Raw genomic sequence first — 5,157 nt, forward strand, 5'->3', positions numbered from 1 at the left:
CGTTTCCGTTCATTTACGTTTCTGCTTCATGTTTCAATTGCGTTCTCTGTTTGAATCCATGGAAGGCTAGATTTTCTGGTGTTGTTTCCTTTTGAGGACGAAGCCCAACTCTCTTTGAGGTTTCGTTTGTAATGTGGTTTCCTGCCAGTTTTCCCTTCACCAGTTATCCCAATTTCGTGAATATTAATCAGTGCACGCTTCGTGTTCGATTAATTGCCTCTGAGCCTAACTTGCGTTCATGCTTAATGGACGAAGGGCTAACTGGTGTATGTGGTGCCTAATCACGTAATGAAAACCCTAAGTTGATTTTCGCTTAGTAAATTGAAATAGGGTTGGATTAAGTGGTTGATTGTTAGGGACGAATTCTCCATAACCCAGGATAAGAGAGTGGCTTCTGAATCAGAGGAAACAACCCGTTCTTAATATTAGTAGTTTCGTATTACATTTTATTTGTCTGCTCTTTAATTACCAAACAACCAACCCCCCCCCCCCATCGTTACTGTTACTGCAAGTATATTATGAACATTTGGCTTGTCACTGCTCGTTGGGAAACGACCTAGGATCACTTCCTAGTTACTGCATTTTCATGTTTATTTGATTCGGGTACGGCCTCGATCAAATTTGGCGCCGTTGCCGGGGAGCAGTGTCCAAAGGTTCATAATAGCTAGCTAGTGCTGTGCGTTTAATCCTTTCGTGTTTTATGTTTAATTGTTAGTATTGTGTTAGTATGTGTGTTAGTGTTGTTTAGTGTCCTGGTATTTTGTTTAATGTGTGTTCTGTTTCAGTTTCCCATTAAGCGTTTCCCCTGTTTCAGTCTTGTGTGTTTTGCTGTGAAGATTGTGCTAGAAAACAGAGTAGTAGTAGAAATCAGCTTGCGGCAAAAACAGAGTAGTAGTAGAAATCAATTAGAGACGGATTTTAGCGACCACCCATGCTGAATTAATTGGGATTTTTTGTTTTAGTAACTAGGGTTGTTATTTTTGGCTGAATTTTTTTGTGGTAACTTCTTTTAATCCATATTTTGTGGGAAAAATAGCTAGAGCCTTTAGTTTGGTTAGATTTGAAAGTTCCAAAAAACTAGCAAATTTTGTGTTTGTCAAAACTTCAAACGACCATAACTTTTGCTCCGGTTATCAGAATCGCAATTATTATATATGCATTTGGGGTAGAAAAAAATTTCCTACGCCGTGGTAGCCAGCCATAGGCTGGCTGAGGTCTCCATCGTCCAAAAAAAGCGATTCTGTCAAAAGTTTTTTATTTTTCAAGTTTTATTCACTTATTTTTCTTAACCTACCATTTTTAGCTTTCATAGTTAGACTTTGAATTTTTGTCTGAAATTTTTTGGGCTATCTTCTCATCATTTTATAGGGTTGCTCACAAAATTTCAAGTCATTTGGATATCATTTGAGGGTAGCTGTAGTTCAAACCTACACCTTTATTTACATGACAAGGCAACTAGTTGTGTGCATGCTGAATGTAGTGTATGACTAGAGGCAATCCATCTGACTTACAACCCTTTGATCCTGAGATAGATAGGACATTTCATAGATCAGTTAGGCATCATTTTATACCTTTTGATCATTCTGAGCATTCCATAACTGGTGAATCTGTGCATTCTGTTATTGGTGATTTTGAACATCCTGATCTTGAGCAATATAATTTTGAGCATTCTGATTCTGAGCATTCTGATTTTGCACATTCTGAGAACATGGCACAACCTCCACCTCGTGAGAGGACTCTAAGAGAAATGGCTGCACCTGATTTCACCTATGAAAGCTTGTGCATCCAATACCCTGATGAGGATGTCCCATATGTTCTTAAAACTGGACTAATTCATTTGCTTCCAAAGTTTCATGGCCTTGCAGGTGAAGACCCGCACAAACATTTGAAGGAATTTCATATTGTCTGCTCCACCATGAAACCCCCAGATGTCCAAGAGGATCACATATTTCTGAAGGCTTTTCCTCATTCATTAGAGGGAGTGGCAAAGGACTGGCTGTATTACCTTGCTCCAAGGTCCATCACGAGCTGGGATGACCTTAAGAGAGTATTCTTTAGAAAAATTTTTCCCTGCTTCCAGGACCACAGCCATCAGGAAGGATATCTCAGGTATTAGACAACTCAGTGGAGAGAGCCTGTATGAGTACTGGGAGAGATTTAAGAAACTATGTGCCAGTTGCCCTCACCATCAGATTTCAGAACAACTTCTTCTCCAATATTTTTATGAAGGACTCAGTAATATGGAGAGAAGTATGATAGATGCTGCCAGTGGTGGAGCCCTTGGAGACATGACTCCTGCTGAAGCCAGAAATTTAATTGAGAAGATGGCCTCCAACTCCCAGCAGTTTAGTGCCAGAAATGATGCCATAGTCATTAGAGGAGTGCATGAGGTAGCTACAAACCCATCTGCATCATCTGAAACTAAGAAGCTTGAAGGCAAACTGGATGCGTTGGTCAACTTGGTAACCCAGCTGGCCTTGAATCAGAGATCTGCACCTGTCGCAAGGGTTTGTGGTTTGTGCTCCTCTGCTGACCACCATACAGACCTTTGCCCTTCCATGCAGCAACCTGGAGCAATTGAGCAGCCTGAAGCTTATGCTGCAAATATTTACAATAGACCTCCTCAACCTCAGCAGCAAAATCAACCACAGCAGAACAATTATGACCTTTCCAGCAACAGATACAACCCTGGATGGAGGAATCACCCTAACCTCAGATGGTCTAGCCCTCAGCAACAACAGCAGCCTGCTCCTTCCTTCCAAAATGCTGCTGGCCCAAGCAGACCATACATTCCTCCACCAATCCAACAACAGCAACAACCCCAGAAACAGCCAACAGTTGAGGCCCCTCCACAACCTTCCCTCGAAGAACTTGTGAGGCAAATGACTATGCAGAACATGCAGTTTCAGCAAGAGACCAGAGCCTCCATTCAGAGCTTAACCAATCAGATGGGACAATTGGCTACCCAATTGAATCAACAACAGTCCCAGAATTCTGACAAGCTGCCTTCTCAAGCTGTCCAAAATCCCAAAAATGTCAGTGCCATTTCATTGAGGTCGGGAAAGCAATGTCAAGGACCTCAACCCGTAGCACCTTCCTCATCTGCAAATGAACCTGCCAAACTTCACTCTATTCCAGAAAAAGGTGATGACAAAAATTTACCTAACAATTTCTGTGCAGGTGAATCTTCTTCCACAGGTAATTCGGATTTGCAGAAGCATCACATTCCCCCTCTTCCATTCCCTCCAAGAGCAGTTTCCAACAAAAAAATGGAAGAGGCAGAGAAAGAGATCTTGGAAACGTTTAGAAAGGTAGAGGTAAACATACCTCTGTTGGATGCAATAAAGCAAATTCCAAGATATGCCAAATTCTTGAAGGAGCTGTGCACTAATAAGCGGAAGCTTAAAGGAAGTGAACGGATTAGCATGGGCAGAAATGTCTCCGCATTGATTGGTAAATCTGTTCCTCAAATTCCTGAAAAATGCAAAGATCCAGGTACATTCAGCATACCTTGTATCATAGGGAATAGTAAGTTTGACAATGCCATGCTAGATTTAGGAGCTTCTGTTAGTGTTATGCCTCTGTCTATTTTTAATTCTCTATCTCTAGGTCCCTTGCAGTCAACTGATGTGGTAATTCATTTAGCTAACAGAAGTGTTGCCTATCCTGTTGGTTTCATAGAAGATGTCTTAGTTAGAGTTGGTGAACTGATTTTCCCTGTTGATTTTTATATCTTGAATATGGAAGATGGATTTTCTCAAGGATTAGTTCCCATCATTCTAGGCAGACCCTTTATGAAAACTGCTAGAACTAAGATAGATGTTTATGCAAGCACACTGTCCATGGAGTTTGGTGATATAACTGTTCATTTTAATATTCTGGATGCTATGAAATACCCATCTGAAGATCTTTCTGTATTTCGTGCTGAAATAATTGACCATGTTGTTGATGAATACATGACTGATCTTTATTCTAATCTGCATGCCTCTCACTCTTCATGCATTGAGTCTGAAATTGTACTTGATCATATGTCTGAATTTGATGCTGAGAGTGAATCTGAGAGTGATATTGATTGCATGCCTGGTGGTGGTGTTTTACCTCTTGAGATTGATTTTATAGAGTCAGATAGGACTAACCATGTTTCAGGAAGTACACATACCTCTGACTTTCTTTATGAGGTCAAGGCTGAGAAACCATCTCCTTCTACCACTGTCCAGCCGACCACACCAGAATTGAAGCCTCTGCCATCAAATTTAAAATACGCTTACTTGGATGATAGCAAGAGTTTTCCAGTGATTATATCTGCCTCCCTTGCTGATGAGCAAGAGGAGAAGTTGTTGTCAGTTCTCAAGAAGCATAAGAAGGCTATAGGCTGGACCCTGGCGGACATTCCTGGTATTAGCCCATCCACATGTATGCATCGAATAAATTTAGAGGATGGAGCTAAACCAGTAAGACAGCCACAGAGAAGACTCAACCCGGTGATTCTTGATGTAGTGAAGAAGGAGATAACCAAGCTTTTGCAAGCTGGAATCATTTATCCTATCTCCGACAGCCAATGGGTGAGTCCCGTCCAGGTAGTCCCGAAAAAGACTGGCCTCACAGTGATCAGAAATGAGAAGGGGGAGCTGATTCCTACTCGGGTGCAGAACAGTTGGAGAGTCTGCATTGACTATAGGAGGCTGAACCAGGTTACCAAAAAGGACCATTTTCCCCTGCCATTCATTGACCAGATGCTTGAACGCCTGGCAGGTAAATCCCACTACTGTTTCCTTGATGGTCTTTCTGGTTATATGCAAATTACTATTGCTCCTGAGGATCAGGAAAAGACCACATTCACCTGCCCCTTCGGCACTTTTGCTTATAGGAGGATGCCTTTCGGCCTGTGCAATGCCCCTGGTACCTTCCAGCGGTGCATGATTAGTATTTTCAGTGATTTTTTAGAAAATTGCATAGAGGTGTTTATGGATGATTTCACTGTATATGGATCCTCTTTTGATGGTTGTTTGAATAGTTTGGAAAAAGTTTTGAATAGATGCATTGAAACTAACCTTGTTCTAAATTTTGAAAAATGTCATTTTATGGTTGAGCAAGGTATAGTTTTAGGCCACATTATTTCCAATAAGGGCATTGAAGTAGATCCTGCAAAAATTTCTG

General features: G+C 41.2%; 1 non-coding gene across 1 annotated transcript; it reads right to left on the reverse strand.

Annotated features, from left to right (window-relative positions):
* Positions 1-2,087: 2,087 nt before the first annotated feature.
* On the reverse strand, positions 2,088-2,194 carry LOC113002053 (small nucleolar RNA R71). Its single transcript, XR_003267581.1, has one exon. It is a non-coding gene; the product is annotated as a small nucleolar RNA R71 (small nucleolar RNA).
* Between the last annotated feature and the right edge of the window lie 2,963 nt (positions 2,195-5,157).

Source organism: Glycine max, chromosome 6 (assembly GCF_000004515.6).
Source record: "Glycine max cultivar Williams 82 chromosome 6, Glycine_max_v4.0, whole genome shotgun sequence".
Classification (NCBI taxonomy): Eukaryota; Viridiplantae; Streptophyta; class Magnoliopsida; order Fabales; family Fabaceae; genus Glycine; species Glycine max.